The sequence below is a fragment of the Hippopotamus amphibius genome, chromosome 9 (genome assembly GCF_030028045.1).
Source record: "Hippopotamus amphibius kiboko isolate mHipAmp2 chromosome 9, mHipAmp2.hap2, whole genome shotgun sequence".
NCBI lineage: Eukaryota > Metazoa > Chordata > Mammalia > Artiodactyla > Hippopotamidae > Hippopotamus > Hippopotamus amphibius.
Window position 1 is genome coordinate 64,660,551 of NC_080194.1, and position 19,089 is coordinate 64,679,639.

Here is a 19,089-nt window from a genome sequence, read left to right on the forward strand (position 1 = left end):
TCTCTCACCTGATACCCCTGAACTTGACTTCTTGCCTCCTTGACCTCTGGACATTGCCTTCGAGCCCAGGCTGAGGCTCTGAGACTCCACCTTTGCTCACATTTTCATGCAGTCTGCAGACTGCCCCTGCCTAGCCGGCCTGAGCTCCCAGCTCCTCTGATGCAGAGCAGCCTGGTCATCTGCCCAGGCCCTGACGGACAGCGGTCAGAGTTTAAGAAATCACTTTGGAAGGGAAAAAGATGGCGGCGAAGTAGAGAGACGTGGAGTGCATCCCTCTCCACAGAGGCATTGGGAATGCACGGAAGGACGCAGTCATTCCCACAGAGAACCAGCTGAACACCAGCAGACGGCCTCGGACACCAGACAGGGCTGCGGGGAGCCTGACATAGCCGGTAGGGAGGCATCTACGAGGGCTCAAAGAGGGTGAAGCGGCGGAGCTGTGGCAGACGGGAGGGAGTGAGAAACATACGGAGGGTCCGCAGCGCAGCTCAGCGTTCCCAGACCGAGACATCGATCCGCGGCTGAACGGAGGGTCCAGGAGCGGGAGCGTGGGAACCGGAGAGCTGGTTCAGGGGGAGAAACATTGTTGCCGGTAGGGTGACGGACCGAGAGGACAGGAGGGAGGAGGTCCGCGGAGAGGAGTGCCGGTCCCTGAGAGCTGCCCGGCCATGATGGCGGCTGGAGGCTGCAGGCTCCCGGGCGGGGGGGGGGGGGGGGGGGGGGGGGGGGGGGGGAGGAGCCGCGCGCATAGCCTCTCCCTCTCTTTCGGTGCCTCTGCAACAGGCAGCGGAGAGACGCCCTGCGGGCCACCTAAGGCGCACAGGGATAACAACCACCCTCAGGCGCTCGGGCAGGGCTAGATTAAAACTCCTTGCAACGCCAGCAGCAGGGAGGCTGCGGAGAGAAAAAAAAAAAAAAAAACCAGCATCAAAAAGAAAAAACCCCCGAGAGAGGCCCAACTCTAAGACTTTCTGTGTACGCCTGAGCCACCAGCGCCCTCTGCAACAGGCACCTCCAAGCCTGACTGAAGCAACAGTGCGCCACTGCTCACTCCCTCCCAGGAGAAGGAGCCACTATTGCACCCTCTCCCTCCCCACACACCCACGCTTACAGACGAACAATAAAGGAACCTCTGCTGGTCACAGAATAACGCAAAAAAAAAAACAACCCAAGGCAAGGAGAAGGACACTTACAGCTGAGACGCTAAGGAAACAGAAATAGTAGTATCAATACCTATTGAACTGGTCCATTCGGGGATCAGTTCTGGATTTTTTTTTTTTTTTTTCCTTTCTCTCTCTTTTTTTTTTTTTTTTTTTTTTTTTGATTTATTAAATACGATCTTAGCCCTAAGGGATCTACAAGTTTTACAACATAATTTTTTAAGGATATTTTTTACTCTTTTTTTTTTTTTTTTTTTTTTTTTTTTTGCCTTTTTATATACTTCTATATCTAGCTAAGTCTTTGGTAGTACGGACAAAATATCTTTCATACTTTCCTTTCATCCCTTTCTTTTATACACTTCTATTCCTTTCTTTTTCTTTGCATATTTCCAACCACATTACGCTCTTCTGTTCCCCTTTCTTCCAGCTATTTTAAGTGTATTTTATCTTAACATACTTATAAGCAACACTATCAGTCTGCTCAGACGCCTTGCTCTATTCTCCAGATGATGCACTGCCTTGGTATTAATATTAGGCTTTTGTCTTTATCTTAGTTCTTAGTACAGTTGTCTAATTACATTCTGAGAATCTCCATTCTCTCTGGTGGTACTCCAGCTCATTTCTATATTTGATCCTAGCTTACAAAACCTCCCTGGATTGATGTTTGTATGTGTAGGGTGTTATTTGTTGTTTGTTTGTTTTTGCTTTTGTCTCTGATTTGTTCTGTTTCAGTTGTCAATTTCTGCTGGGTTTCTCTTTGAATATCTGATAGCACACTGGGGTTCTGTCAGGTCTTTCTAGAGCCTTATGTCCTAACGGATTCAATAATTGTGTGTCTTATACATGTATGTGTTTCCTAGACTGAATATTCGTCTACTCCAATACTTGGACATTAGTCTGAGGCTTGGACAGTCTTCTATAAACACCTCTATCACCAGGACAAGCAACCCCAAAAGCTTGGACAACCATGAGGAAACAAAGAAACACCATGCAGGCAAAGGAGCAGGAAAAAAACCCACAAGACCAAATAAATGAGGAGGAAATAGGAAAAATGCCTGAAAAAGAATTCAGAGTAATGATAGTAAAAATGATCCAAAATCTTGATAACAAAATAGAGAAAGTACAAGAAACAGTTCATAAGAACTCAGAAAAACAAACAGCAATGGATAACAAAATAACTGAAATTAAAAATACTCTAGATGCTCTAACCAGCAGAATGACTGAGGCAGAAGAACGAATAAGTGAGTTGGAAGATAGAATGGGAGAAATAAACGCCACAGAGCAGGAAAAAGATAAAAAAATAAAAAGACTAGAAGACAGCCTCAGAGACCTCAGTGATAACCTTAAACGTACCAACATTCGAATTATAGGCATCCAAGAAGAAGAAGAAAACAAGAAAGGGTCTGAGAAAATCTTTGAAGAGGTTCTAGTGGAAAACTTCCCCAACATGGGAAAGGAAATAATTCACCAAGTCCAAGAAGCACAGAGAGTCCCATACAGAATAAACCCAAGGAGAAACACACCAAGGCACGTATTAATCAAACTAACGACAATTAAACACAAAGAAAAAATATTAAAAGCAGCAAGAGAAAAGCAACAAACAACATATAAGGGAAAACCCATCAGGATAACAGCTGACCTTTCTACAGAAACTCTGCAGGCCAGAAGGGAATGGCAGGATATACTGAAAGTCCTGAAAGAGAGAAACCTACAGCCAAGAATACTCTACCCAGCAAGAATCTCATTCAGATTTGAGGGAGAAATCAAAAGCTTTCCAGACAAGCAAAAGTTAAGAGAATTCAGCACCACCAAACCAGCCTTACAACAAGTGCTAAAGGAACTTCTCTAAGTAGGAAACACAAGAAAAGGAAAACACCTACAAATACAAACCCAAAACAATTAAGAAAATGGTAATTGGAACACACATGTCAATAATCACTTTAAATGTAAATGGACTAAATGCTCCAACCAAAAGACACAGACTGGCTGAATGGATACAAAAACAAGACCCTTCTATATGCTGCCTACAAGAAACCCACTTCAGACCAAGGGATACATATAGACTGAAAGTGAAGGGATGGAAAAAGATATTCCATGCAAATGGAAGTCAAAAGAAAGCTGGAGTAGCAATACTCATATCAGACAAATTAGACTTGAAAGTAAAGACTATTAAAAGAGACAAGGAAGGGCACTACATAATGATCAAGGGATCCATCCAAGAAGAACATATCACAATGGTAAATATCTATGCCCCCAATATAGGAGCACCTCAATACATAAGGCAAATACTAACAGCTATAAAAGGGGACATCGACAGGAACACAATTATAGTGGGAGACTTGAACACCCCACTTACATCAATGGACAGATCATCCAAACAGAAAATAAATAAAGACACACAAGCTTTAAATGACACATTAGACCATCTCGACTTAATTGATATTTATAGGACATTCCATCCAAAAATGACAGACTACACTTTCTTCTCAAGTGCACACGGAACATTTTCCAGGATAGATCACATCTTGGGTCACAAATCAAACCTCAGCAAATTCAAGAATATTGAAATCATATCAAGCATCTTCTCAGACCACAACGCCATGAGACTAGATATCAATTACAGGAAAAAAACTGCAAAAAAGACAAACACATGGAGGCTAAACAATTCACTCTTAAACAACCAAGGAATCACTACAGAAATCAAAGAGGAAATCAAAAAATATCTAGAAACAAATGACAATGAAAACACAACAACCCAAAACCTATGGGACGCAACAAAAGCAGTTCTAAGAGGGAAGTTTATAGCAATACAGTCCTACCTTAAGAAACAAGAAAATGATTGAATAAACAACCTAACCTTACACCTCAAACAACTAGAGAAAGAAGAACAAAGAAACCCCAAAGCGAGCAGAAGGAAAGAAATCATAAAGATCAGAGCAGAAATAAATGAAAAAGAAAGGAAAGAAACCATAAGAAAAATAAATAAAACTAAAAGCTGGTTCTTTGAGAAGATTAACAAAATTGATAAACCATTAGCCACACTCATCAAGAAAAAAAGGGAGAAGATGCAAATCAACAGAATTAGAAATGAAAAAGGAGAAGTCACAACGGACACCTCAGAAATACAAAACATCATGAGAGACTACTACAAGCAACTCTATGCCAATCAATTGGATAACCTGGAAGAAATGGATACATTCTTAGAAAAATACAATCTTCCAAGACTGAACCAGGAAGAAATAGAAACCATGAACAGAGCAATCACAAGTACGGAAATTGAGGCAGTGATTAAAAATCTCCCAACACACAAAAGCCCAGGACCAGATGGATTCACAGGCGAATTCTATCAAACATTTCGAGAAGAGTTAACACCTATCCTTCTCAAACTCTTCCAAAATATTGCAGAAGGCGGAGCACTCCCAAACTCATTCTACGAGGCTACCATCACCCTGATACCAAAACCAGGCAAAGATGTCACAAAAAAAGAAAACTACAGACCAATATCACTGATGAATATAGATGCAAAAATCCTCAACAAAATACTAGCTAACAGACTCCAACAGCACATTAAAAAAATCATACACCACGATCAAGTGGGGTTTATCCCTGGGATGCAAGGATTCTTCAATATACGCAAATCAATCAACGTGATACATCATATCAACAAATTGAAGGATAAAAACCATATGATCATTTCAATAGATGCAGAAAAAGCTTTTGACAAAGTGCAACATCCATTTATGATAAAAGCTCTCCAGAAAATGGGCATAGAAGGAAATTACCTCAACATCATAAAAGCCATATATGACAAACCAAAAGCCAACATTGTTCTCAATGGAGAAAAACTGGAAGAATTCCCTCTAAGAACAGGAACAAGACAAGGGTGTCCACTCTCACCACTGTTATTCAACATAGTTTTGGAAGTGTTAGCCACAGCAATCAGAGAAGAAAAAGAAATTAAAGGAATCCAAATTGGAAAAGAAGAAGTCAAATTATCACTCTTTGCAGATGACATGATACTATATATAGAAAACCCTAAAGACTCTACCAGAAAACTGCTAGCACTAATTGATGAGTTTAGTAAAGTAGCAGGATACACAATTAATGCACAGAAATCTCTTGCATTCCTATACACTAACAACGGAAGAGCAGAAAGGGAAATTAAGGAAACTCTCCCATTCACCATTGCAACAAAAAGAATCAAATACCTAGGAATAAACCTGCCTAAGGAGGCAAAAGATCTGTATGCAGAAAACTTTAAGACATTGATGAAAGAAATCAAAGACGACACAAACAGATGGAGGGACATACCATGTTCCTGGATTGGAAGAATCAACATTGTGAAAATGACCGTACTACCCAAAGCAATTTACAGATTTAATGCAATCCCGATCAGATTACCAATGGCATTTTTCACAGAACTAGAGCAAGAAATCTTATGATTTGTATGGAAACGCAAAAGACCCCGAATAGCCAAAGCAATCTTGAGAAGGAAAAATGGAGTAGGTGGAATCAGGCTTCCTGACTTCAAACTATACTACAAGGCCATAGTGATCAAGACAGTATGGTACTGGCACAAAAATAGAAAGGACGATCAATGGAATAGAATAGAGAACTCAGAAGTAAGCCCAAACACATATGGGCACCTTATCTTTGACAAAGGAGGCACGAGTATACAATGGAAAAAAGACAGCCTCTTCAATAAGTGGTGCTGGGAAAATTGGACAGCAACATGTGAAAGAATGAAATTAGAACACTTCCTAACACCATACACAAAAATAAACTCCAAATGGATTAAAGACCTACATGTAAGGCCAGACACTATCAAACTCCTAGAGGAAAACATAGGCAGAACACTCTTTGACATACATCAAAGCAACATCCTTTTTGACCCACCTCCTAGAATCATGGAAATAAAATCAAGAATAAATGAATGGGACCTCATGAAACTTAAAAGCTTTTGCACAGCGGAAGAAACCATAAACAAGACTAAAAGGCAACCCTCAGTATGGGAAAAAATAATTGCCTATGAAACAACGGACAAAGGATTAACCTCCAAAATATACAAGCAGCTCAGGCAGCTTCATACCAAAAAAGCAAATAACCCAATCCACAAATGGGCAGAAGACCTAAATAGACATTTCTCCAAAGAAGACATACAGATGGCCAACAAACACATGAAAAGATGCTCAACATCACTCATCATCAGAGAAATGCAAGTCAAAGCCACAATGAGGTATCACCTCACACCAATCAGAATGGCCATCATCACAAAGTCTGGAAACAACAAATGTTGGAGAGGGTGTGGAGAAAAGGGAACTCTCCTGCACTGTTGGTGGGACTGTAAGTTGGTACAGCCACTATGGAAAACAATTTGGAGGTTCCTTAAAAAACTACAAATAGAACTACCATATGATCCAGTCATCCCACTCCTGGGCATATACCCAAAGAAAACCATAATCCCAAAAGAAACTTGTACCATAATGTTTATTGCAGCACTCTTTACAATAGCCAGGACATGGAAGCAACCTAAATGCCCATCAACAAATGAATGGATACAGAAGATGTGGCATATATATACAATGGAATATTACTCAGCTATAAAAAGGGATGAGATGGAGCTATATGTAATGAGGTGGATAGAACTACAATCTGTCATACAGAGTGAAGTAAGTCAGAAAGAGAAGGACAAATATTGTATGCTAACTCACATATACGGAATCTAAAAATGGTACTGATGAACTCAGTGACAAGAACAAGGAAGCAGATACAGAGAATGGACTGGAGAACTCGAGGTATGGGAGGGGGCGGGGGGTGAAGGGGAAACTGAGAAGAAGTGAGAGAGTAGCACAGACATATATATACTACCAACTGTAAAATAGTCAGTGGGAAGTTGTTGTATAACAAAGGGAGTCCAACTCGAGGATGGAAGATGCCTTAGAGGACTGGGGCAGGGAGGGTGGGGGGGACTCGAGGGGGGGGGCGTCAAGGAAGGGAGGGAATATGGGGATATGTGTATAAAAACAGTTGATTGAACCTGGTGTACCCCCAAAAAAATAAAATAAAATAATAAAAAAAAAATTTAGAACTTAATTCAAAAATCATAGAAACACTGAATAAATCATCAAAGAAGCTTAAAAAAAAGAAAAAAAAGAAAGAAATCACTTTGGACGCTACCTGACAGATTCTGCCTCCCTCAGGGCCTCCCAGCTGGAGCCACTAGATGCCCTCCACCAGGAGATTCAGGCCTGCTCATCCCTTCTGGTACTCCTGACCAAACAGTGCTTCTCAAAGTGTAACATGTAAACAAATCTTCTGGGGATCAGGCCAAAATGGATTTTCTGATTGCTTAGGCCTGGGCTGCAGTTAAATATCCTGTGTTCCTGAGGAGTGCCCAGGTGATGTCAATGGTTCATGAACTTCACTTTGAGTAGTAAGAATGAGAATGTGTATAGACTAGCAACCTCAGCCTTACCTGAGGATAGGGTCTGGAATATGTTGGGTTTTTTTTTCATTTATTAGTAAATATTTTTAAACACTCTTTCCATGTAGCCATTGCTGTGCTGCTAAGATTTTTTGTTTTCAGGGAGTTTATAACTTTTTTTTTTAGTTTCTTTTTTTTTTCCATTTTTTCTTATTGAAGTATAGTTAATTTACAATGTTTTGTTAGTTTCTGGTATATAGCAAAGGGATTCAGTTTTGTATATATATAAATATATGTATTCTTTTCCATTATTTTAAGAATATATATATATATCTATTTCTAGTTTATTACATCTCATTTATTACAAGATATTGAATATAGTTCCCTGTGCTATACAGTAGGACCTTGTTGTTTATTTTATATATAGTAGTTTTTATCTGCTAATCCCAAACTCCTAACTTATCCCTTCCCCCAATCTTTCCCTTTTAGCAACCATAAGTTTGTTTTCTACGTCTGTGAGTCTGTTTCTGTTTTGTAAATAAGTTCATTTGTACCATATTTTAGATTCCACATATGTGATATCATATGATATTTGTCTTTCTCTCTCTGACTTACTTCACTTAGAATGATAATCTCTAGGTCCATCCATGTTGTTGCAAATGGCATTATTTCATTCTTTTTCTATGGCTGAGTAGTATTCTATTATATGTATATATGTATATGTCTGTGTGTGTGTGTGTGTGTGTGTGTGTGTGTATCTTTATCTGCATCTTCTTTATCCATTCATCTGTTAATGGACATTTAAGTTGCTTCTATGTCTTGGCTATGGTAAATAGCACTGCTGTGAACATTGGGGTGCATGTATCTTTTTGAATTAAGAGTTTTGTCTGGGTATTTGTCCAGGAGTGGGGTTGCTGGATCATATGGTAACTCTATTTTTAGTTTTTTAAGGATCCTCCATACTGTTCTCCATAGTGGCTGCACTAGTTTACATTCCCATCAACAGTGTGTAGGAGGGTCCCCTTTTCTCTAAACCCTCCCAGCATTTATTATTTGTAGACTTTTTGATGATATGGCCATTCTGACTAATGTGAAGTGATACCTCAATTGTAGTTTTGATTTGCATTTTTCTAATAATTAGCAAAATTGAGCATCTTATCATGCGCCTATTGGCCATCTGTGGGTCTTCTTTGGAGAAATGTCTATTTAGGTCTTCTGCCCATTTTTTGATTTGGTTGTTTGGCTGTTTGTTATTGAGTTGTATGAGCTGTTTATATATTTTGTGCCCTTGTTGGTCACATCATTTGCAAATATTTTCTCCAAGACCATAGATTGTCTTTTCATTTTGTTTATGGTTTCCCTTGATGTGCAAAAGCTTGTAAGTTTGATTAGGTCCTATTTGTTTATTTTGCTTTTATTTCTATTGACTTGGGAGACTGACCTAAGAAAACATTAGTATGATTTACATCAGAGAATGTTTTGCCTACATTCTCTTCTAGGAGTTTTATGGTGTCACATCTTATATTTAAGTCTTTAAGTAAGCCATTTTGAATTTATTTTTGTGTATGGCCTGAGGGTGTGTTCTAACTTCATTGATTTATATGCAACTGTCCAGCTTTCCCAACACCATTTTCTAAAGAGACTGCCTTTCCTCCATTGTATATTCTTGCTTCATTTGTCAAAGATTAATTGACTGTAGGTGTGTGGGTTTATTTCTGGGCTCTCTTTTCTGTTCCATTGATCCATGTGTTTGTTTTTGTGCCAATACCATGCTGTTTTGATTTCTGTAGCTTTGTAGTATTTTCTGAAGTCTGGGAGGGTTATGCCTCTAGTTTTGTTCTTTTTCCTCAGGATTGCTTTGGCAATTTTGGGTCTTTTATGGTTCCATATAAATTTTAGGATTATTTGTTCTAATTCTGTGAGAAATGTCATGGGTAATTTGAGAGGGATTGCATTAAGTCTGTAGATTGCTTTGGGTGGTATGGCCATTTTAATAATATTAATTCTTCCAATCCAAGAGCATGGGGTATCTTTCCATTTCTTTGAATCATCTTCAACTTCCTTTATCAACATCTTATAGTTCTTATCATATAAGTCTTTCATCTCCTTGGTCAGGTTTATTCCTAAGTATTTTATTTTTTTGATGTGATTTTAAAAGGGATTGTTCCTTTACTTTCCCTTTCTGATATTTCATTGTTACTGTAAAGAAATGCAACCAATTTCTGTATGTTAATCTTGTATCCAGCTACCTTGCTGAATTTATTTATCAATTCTAGTAGTTTTGGGGTGAAGTCTTTAGGGTTTGCTGTATGTAGTATCATTTTATCTGCATATAATGACAATTTTACCCTTTTTCTTCCAATTTGGATAATTTTTATTTCTGTTTCTTGTCTGATTGCTATGGCTAGGACTTCCAATACTATGTTAAATAGAAACAGTGAGAGTGGGCATCCTTGTCTTGTTCCAGGTTTTAATGGGAAGGCTTTCAACTTTTCACGGTTGAGTATTATGTTGCCTATGTGTTTGTCATAAATTACTTTTAATTATCTTGTGGTATGTTCCCTCTATACCCACTTTGGTAAGAGTTTTCATCATGAATGGATGTTGAATTTTATCACATGATTTTTCTGCATCTGTTGAAATGATCATGTGTTTTTTTTCCTTTTCTTTTGTTGATGTAGTGTATGTAGCACATTGATTGATTTGTATATGTTGAAGCTGAACCATCCTTGTGACCTTGGGATGAGTCCAACTTGATCATGGTGTGTGATCTTTTTTATGTGTTGCTTGATTCAGTTTGCTAAGGTTTTGTTGAGAATTTTTGCATTTATATTCATCAAGGATACTGGCCTGTAATTTTCTTTTTTGGTGGTGTCTTTGTCTGGTTTTGGTATCAGGGTGATAGTGGCTTCATAGAGTGGCTTTGGGAGTGTTACCTCCTCTTCAATCTCTTGGAAGATTTTGAGAAAGATCAGTATAAATTCTTTTTTATATGTTTGGTAGAATTTCCCAGTGAAGCCAACTAGTCATGGACTTTTGTTTGCAGAAAGTTGTGGTTTTTTTGTTTGTTTGTTTTGTGTTTTTGTTTTTGTTTGTTTTGTGTTAATTACAGATTCTATTTCACTTCTAGTAATTGGTCTGTTCAAATTATCTATTTCTTCCTGATTCAGTTCTTGTGGGTTTTAGTTTCCAGAAGTGTGTCCATTTCTTCTAGTTTGTCTAGTTTGTTGGCATATAATTAATCATAGTATTCTCTTATGGTTTTTTTTATTTTTATAGTATTGGTTGTTATTTCTCCTCTTTCATTTCTTATTTTGTTTATTTGGGTCCTCTCTCTTTTCTTCCTGGTGAGGGTAGCCAGAGATTTGTCAATTTTGTTTACCCCTTCAAAAACCAGCTGTTGGTTTTATTGATTTTTTTTTCTATTTTTTTAATCTCTATTTTAGTTATTTCCTCTGTGATCTTTATTATTTCCTTCCTTCAGTTGACTTTAGGTTTTGTCAGGGAGCTTATAATCTAACAGAAAAGAAGTGTTTATTTTTAGCCTATATACTTTATATAGGTTAATTCTCACAATATACCTATGAGATTATTATTATCCCTATTTACGCATGAGGAAACAGCCTTAGAGAAGTTAGGACACTTGTCAAGGGTTACACTAGTGGGAAATAACAGCCTGAATTTCAGTTCTCAGCTCTCTGACTCTGAGCACCATTTCCTTAATCTTCTTGTGTTGCCAAAATCCATGCAGTCAGGCTGCTGTCTCAGTTTCCTTGCCTAATGTGTTAGTTTCTGGCTTAGGCTGAGCCCTGCTCCAACCCCCAGACAACCTGGCTAGAAATCATGCACCAGCTCTTTCCTTCCCACCCACACGTCCCCCAGTTAGGGTTCTGCTATAGATAGTCCAAGTGCCTGGAAACAGAAAGCATTGCTCCATGTTGCAAAATAACTTCTAGGAACTAGCCAGAGGAATGTTCCCTTTCCTCTATAATTCACCCTTATGGTTCTCTCAAGTTTCATACACAGCATCAGACACTTCAAAAAGTAGATAAGCTGTGTAATAGAAATAGTGAACAAAGAAGGAATTTATGCAAACTTCATTATTTGACCTCTTAACCCAGGGCAGAATACCTAATGGTCCCAGCATACTTTCCCTATGAATGGATGTAGCAGTTAGTAGCCCTCATAATGTGACTTGTCCCTGATCTCATCTCAGCTCTCCCAGTCTCTGTCAAGGCTCTGGGGAGAGCAGAAAGAGCGAGATAGACTCTGAGGGAGTCATCTGCACAGGACGGATGTTACATAGACCACGGGAGCCCTGGTCTGTGGTCATGGCTTTGAATTCTTGTAGTCCTCCCCCTGCTCCTCTTAGCCTGTTTCCTTGGTGAGCAAGGAGCTTGCTTCCTACTGGCCCATTTACTCCCATTGAATTACCCAGTGCAGGGGGGAGGGGAATATTTGCTGCTGCCTCAATTGTTTTTTCTTACTTAGAATGGCAGAATTTAGCAAGAGTTTGGTATTGAAATGTATCATTGCCAGTTCTCACTGACGGTTATAACATTTTTTCTGTTTGTTACTCAATGAAATCCATTCTACCCCAAGACCCTCAGTATGACATTTAGTGAGAAATCTTTAACAAAACTCTATCAACCATTCCCCATATTCAGACTGACACTTTTGATGATCATAAACCAGACTTTTGGCAATCTTCTGTAGACCCTATGTCACTCTGAGTGACACCTGTTACTTACTTGTGTCCCTTCCCTCCACTCACATACCCAGCAGACAGTAATACCTGCCCAACCCAAGCTCAGGTTTGTCTTGGACCTTCTGAGCCTCTAGCCGTGTGTAGCTGTATCCCTGTATTGCATTTCCCCCAGTCCTCCTTCCCTTGACACTGTTAGGCTGCTTTGACCACACCACGGGCAACAGCTCTGTAAGTGACTCAAACTCTTTTGCACTCACCCCCCATCAGACAAAATGTAAACATGTTCATGGTCAGCATTTTGGTGGCTTGTGGTTTCCTTTAACTCAAAGTTAAAGCCCCACTCAGGGTTTGCCATGGTTTCTCTGCAAGTCCCAGAGTCGTTATTTGTTTACTCTGAACATGAAGGTGACCGACAGACTCCAACCGGACTAACCGCAGCATCCTGCAGTCCGTAGGTAGATGATTTGGGGCTTGTGTGGAGTTTACCTGCATCTTGAAAACTTTTGAGTCTTGTTTGATCTAGTACCTTAAAAAGTAATCCAAAGTAAAATTTCAGTTTTGCATCAGTATTTTTCTTTTGGGACTCCACTCAAATCTAGAAAATTTGGTGGTCAAACTCCATAATTTTTTGCCTACAATGTTGACTGTATAATTTTTGGCAAATTTCAGGCAGTCTTTATTGCAAATTCTTTTGAAACCAGTTGCAGATGCTTAGTAGCATTGATAATATTGAGCACAAATTAGTTTTAAAATTAAAAAAGAAGGAAAAGTAAATTATTTTGTTTTAGGTGTTCTAAAACCTGACTAAAGTGTATTTTTTACCTTTTCTCAAGCCCATGTGCCATTTCCTCTCAGAAATTTTTAAATGATCTTAATGTAAGATGTGTCTGACAAAAGACTACACAGACAGATGGCCACTAGCCTATTCAAATCTCATTTTATTGTTGGTGAATATCAGACAACATGTGCTTGGCACTCTAAGTCAGATTATTGTCACAACTCGGAAGGTACTCTAGAATTCAATACATTTCCCAAACATTCATCAATTGTTCACTCATTCAACTAATTGATAGCCATTGCTTACTATGTGTCAGACATTGTTCTGGGTTGTAGGCCTTAAAATGATGAAAAAAAGATAGACAGTGTTTCTGCCTGCATGGAGCTTATATTCTAGTGGAGGGTCAAATGTTTAACTGAGAGAATGAATGCGTGAAGGTGAAGAGATGAAAGAGGCTGGGAACGGGCTAGACTGTGGTCGCAGCAACAAACAATCCCTGATCGTGCCTGAGGGCTTAGACAGAGCCAGAAGGAAGTCAGTTCTGGGTGTCTGAACCAGCTTCACGACCTTACACACTCATAGCCCCTATCAGAAGCCCTGTCCCCATATTTAAGTGCTTGGCAAGTTGTCGCTGCTTTTACCTCTGTTCTTCCTTCTGCACCCATTTCCTCCTTAATGTTGGCTCTGGTTACAGTTTTCCTCCCTCTTGGCTGCTTCCCCCTCTGCCGGGCTCCTTGGAGTGGATACTTCTTTGGCCTGGCTCTTGGCTCCACTCCTCGCCTTGATCTCTAGATACTCTCCTTGGATCCCTTCTTACCTCTGCGTTCCACAGCTCTTGGTTAGCTCTAACTCAATCTGAGCCCAGCTCTAGTTTCTAGGTTGGAGACTTAGACATGACCTGACCCAACTGGGGGAAATCAGATGTTGGGGACTGGGGCCTAGCAGCGGTTTCCAGACAGTGGTGGTGCTCAGATCCAGGCAAGAAACAAGGTTGGGGTTGCAGGGGTTTATCTTACTTGGAGCAAGATCACGACTGGGAGGAGAGGACTGGCAGGAGAGGGTCAAGGGGTCAGGCATTCAGGGTAGGCTCTCCTCCTGGTAGAGTAACTAAAGTGCAAAGCAAAAAATTACAGTAAGATCCAGTCTTACAGACGGGCAAGCATGACAGGGGCTAGGGACAAGCCTGTGTTATGAGCACATGGAGCACACCAAGCCCAGGCTGCATGAGTACTAATTCCAGACTCCATACCTGGAGGTCTGAAACTCTTGATCTGACAGGCTGGTTAGGGCTGAGACTAACAGAGAGAACTGGTTCAAAGCATGGTCTTTGAGAAGAGGCAGAAGAGGGTGTGAATCCCAACTCAGCTATTTACTAGCTCTGTGACCTCGGGCAAATTCAAAGTCCCTGATCCTCAGTCACCTTGCCTGTAAAACGGAGATGATAATACCTGCTTTACATGGGTGTGGTGAGGATTAAATGAATGAACTGGGGGTGACTATGAGGCCTCTTCAAAAAGAAAGGCTGATAAACAAGTCTTCGGGATCCGGGGCTCCTCATGTGGCCCAGGTGGGGAGGGGAGGATGGTCAGCAGCCCAACGCTGGCACGGCCAGCTCTGGTTTCAGCAGTAGTCTCGCGAGGTCCGTAAGGTCCGGCGGCTGCTGGAGAGACTCACACCCAGGGGGTGCTCTCCCGCTGGGTCTGGGCAAGTTGGTTGAGTGTCGGCCCATTCATCTCGTATTTGCCATGGCTCTGCCATCAGCTCATAACCTCCCTGAGCCGGTGTGTCTCCTTCTTTTAAACTCAAACAATGTTGACCAAACCTTGAAGATGGACGTACACACATGGCCTCTACTGCCGAGTCTCTTCCGGATTCCAAAGTTGGACTTGACCTTTTGTTCTGCTCAGAAGTCTTCAGTTGCTCCTTATTTTCAACTGTATCCTCTGCTCAGTTTTCTAGGCCTTTAATAATCTGACTTCAACGTCTTAGCCACTGAGCTCCCTCTGCTTCCTAATAGTGCCCCTTTCTGTCCCACCCAGACCTGCGTCGCTCATCACAGCCTCCCCTCCCCACTTGCGTACTTCACCTCCAGCTGCCCCTGCTGTTCCTCCTCTCTAAAACCCTGCTCTTCCTTCAACCTGGTTCATGTCTCCTTGCCCTCGAAGCCCTTTGCTTGTTCTTGTTGTTTTCTTCCAGTTTTATTGAGATATAATTGACATACCACACTGTATAAGTCTAAGGTGTACAGCATAATGATTTGCCTTACATACATTGTGAAACAATTACCACAATTAATTTCGTGAACATCCATCACCTCATATACATACAAAAGAAGAGAAAGAAAATGTTATTGCCTTGTGATGAAAACTCTTAGGATTTACTCTTTTAGCAACTTTTACATACAACATTCAGCAGTGTTAATTATACTAGACATGTTGTACATTACATTCTTAGTACTTATTTATCTTATATCTGGAAGTTTGTACCTTTTGACCTCCTTCATCCAATTCCCCTCACTCCACCTCCCACCTCTGAGAACCACAAATCTGATTTCTTTCTTGAAACCCTTTTTGGCTTCTGGAATGCTTATAGATCTACATATCCTTGAACACCTGTGATACTTAATAGTTTAGAATTTATCAAATTATACAAAATCTAAGATGCCACCAACTAAAGATGCACCATTATTTTAGGTGCCATTAGGAAAATGCTTCTAATTAAACTGGCAACTATAGAATGTAAGACACAGTTTTATTTCAGGAATGTTAAGCTAAAAAAGGACATGTTAGAATTAGTGAAATATGGTAATTATTTAGTGGTACTTATTATAAATATAATGGATGGTGTCACTTTTTCATAATTGCTGTTTATTTTCTGACTCCCCTACTAGAATGAGAACTTCATGAGGACAGATTTTGTGCCTGGCTATTCACTTACCGTCCAGCTCACTCTCTGGTACTCAACAAATGATTGCATAAGTAGATTTCTAAAGTGAATAGAATATTCCTTGAAGACAAGAATTATATATTACAATCTTTTTTATTTTTTTAAAGTAATTAATTAATTAATTAAATTTATTGGCTGCATTGGGTCTTCATTGCTGCACACAGGCTTTCTCTAGTTGCTGTGAGCGGGGGCTCCTCTTCATTGTGTTGTGCAGGCTTCTCATTGTAGTGGCTCCTCTTGTTGCAGAGCACAGGCTCTAGGTGCATGGGCTTCAATAGTTGTGGCACACAGGCTCAATAGTTGTGGTGCACGGGCTTAGTTGCTGCGTGGCATGTGGAATCTTCTCAGAGCAGGGCTCGAACCCGTGACCCCTGCATTGGCAGGTGGATTCTTAACCACTGCGCCACCTAGGAAGTCTGAGAATTATATATTACACTCTTATGTATGCTTATTTTTAAAATTGACATGTAACACACGTAAAGTGCACTAGTCTTAAGTGTAGAGCCTAAAGATTTTTATATACATGTACACCTGCATTATAATCACTCAAATTAATATATAGAACGTTTTCCTACAGTATTTTTCTCAGTGCTGAGGAAATAGGAGGTATCTGTCTATACTTATTGTTTGATCAAATGGTCTTCTGTTACCCTTCTATTGCTCAGTTTCAATTCACTACTGTTTTCCCTAGTTCGTTGGTTCTCAAACTTGCAAGAATTTGGAGAATCACCTGGAAGGCTTGTAGAAACACAGATTGCTGGGTGCCAACCCCAGAGTTTCTGATTTAGAATGTCTGTGGTAAGCCTGAGAATTTGCTATTCTAACAAGGTAGTGTTGATGTGGCTCTATTGGGACGGGGGAAGGAGGGTATCTTTCCAAAGGTATTAAATTCTCCCTAGTCAGATGCTCATTCTATTCAGGGATTCTTCACCTTTTCCTTGCCATGAAAAGCCTGGGCAGTGTGGTGAAGCCCATGTACTCCCTAGAATAATATTTCTAAATGAAATAAAGTGAAATACATGGGACTACAAAGAAAACCAATTATATTAAAATGGATTGCTCAAATTATTTAAAAAATTGTAATATGTACAATATTTGAGACAAGTCAACTGTGATGTGATATTAGAAAATTTGAGGTTTCTATTGGTGATAAATTCACACTACCGATAATACTACTGTGGTTTGTTGCTTACATTTACAATTGAAGGAAATGGTAAATTTCAGATGGAGGTTAATGAAAATAAAGAACCTAGGTTAGGAATACTTGCCCTTGTGCGATCCGAAATGGGATGCTTTACTCCTTGACATTTGGTGAAGTTCCAAAGAACTCAGTTTGGTGGTTCAATATTATTAATTAAGTATCTCCTATGTGGAAGCACTTTGATAGATGCTCGACTTTCAGAGAGAAATAAGACTGTCTCTTCCCTGTTCAAGTACCTTCCATTTTGGTGGGAGATATCACAGTATAAACTGATGATTAAAGTGGAGTGTGACATATACAGAAATAGAAGTATGCACAAGGCACAGAAATAAAGAATGGAATGATTTATGCAGAAGCATGCGAGACGACGGTAGGATGTAGAACTCGGTCCAATGAAAGTTGTAGTGGTAGACTATTTTCTTCGTGAAATATGTCTCCAGATGTTCAGGATCCCTCACACTGACTCTGAGCTTGGCCACAAAACTTGCTTTGACCAGAGGACATTAACAAGCATGACACAAATAGTTGAAGGTGGGGGCTTGTCTCTTGTAATGCCTGGGCTTCAGCTGCCATTTCAGAAGCTTGGGCTTAGAGGACTGGATGAGGAGAGGCCTTGCGGAGAGCACACGCAGGGGGTGAGAGGCTATCTTGGATGCTCCAGCCTCAGCTGAGCTCTCAGCTGAATGCAGCCACTTCAGAAACCCCAAGGAGTAGTCAGAGAACAGCAGCAGTACCACCCAGCCTACAGAGTTGTGAGAAGTAATAAATCGTTGTTTTAACCACTATATTTTGGAGTGGTTTGCTACACATCAATAGGTAATTGAAACAGTTGTTTTTAATTTCTTTACTGTCTTTCCTCTTCCATTTGGCTTTTAAAAAATGCAGAGGGCAAAACACTATTTAAAAAAAAGTGCTGATCAGAGATTTTTCTGCAAACAAATAGGCACAATTTCCAGGGAAGCGTCTAGTGTTTCATACTTTTAAATCCTATAAGATCTACAGCTAGAGAATTGATATGATAATTATGACTCTGGCAAACTTAAATGCTGATCCTCAGAGAATGATTACTTTAAAATCATAAACTCTTAAAATCTGGGATATTGAGCAGGAAGAAATCTTGGAATCTATGCAGTCTAACCTCTTATCTTAAGGACACTGAGGCTTGAGAGGTTAAAACCACAGGTTAAAACCACACAGTGTGCTGTTAGTAGGGTCCAAAAAGGAAGCCAAGTCTCCTGGCTTTTAATGCAACGTCTTTTAATAAGTAAGAAATAGTCATTTGTAGATTACCACTTTCATTATCTTACTTTATTTTCACAATAGGCAAAGTGAATATATTTATACTTTCCAAATTTTATAAATGAAAAACCTGAGATTTGGATTTGAAGAGACCTGCTCATTTCACATAATTCATAAAACCAGGACTAGATTCTGGGCCTTATAACCCCTTGTCCGTGGCTTTTTTAAAGTTATTATTATAATTATACCATGCTGCCTGTGATGTCCAGTATAATAAGCAAGGAAATAAACAAATATATTTTTGGAAGAGAATCAGCAGCAGACATTAATCTGGTTTATCTGAATTCCTTGTAGCGATATACCATGTACATAATGGTCACTCAATAAATATTTGTAAAATGAAATGAACACATGAATGAATGAATGAGCAACTGAATAAAAAAGGGATAGACAGGATTATGTTTCATTTTAACCAGACATTCCATTCTTGAAACATATGGTTAATCAAGATCCCTCTGTACTTGCAAAGGAATAGGGGATAAAACCCCCAGTCAGTAGTAATGACATTTTGTAATTATTGTGCTTCGAATTCGAAAGCAGAGTAATAAACACAAAGGTAAGCTCTTTCAATAT

General features: G+C 39.7%; 1 protein-coding gene across 4 annotated transcripts in view; it reads left to right on the forward strand.

The window, feature by feature from the left end:
- The first annotated feature begins 281 nt into the window (after window positions 1-281).
- SYTL2 (synaptotagmin like 2) overlaps window positions 282-19,089 on the forward strand; it is a 129,291-nt gene continuing 110,483 nt past the window's right edge. For all 4 annotated transcript variants that reach the window (XM_057748667.1, XM_057748669.1, XM_057748668.1 and 1 more), the window contains exon 1: window positions 282-392. The gene's annotated coding sequence lies outside the window, so the exon portion shown is untranslated. The remainder of the gene's footprint in view (window positions 393-19,089) is intronic.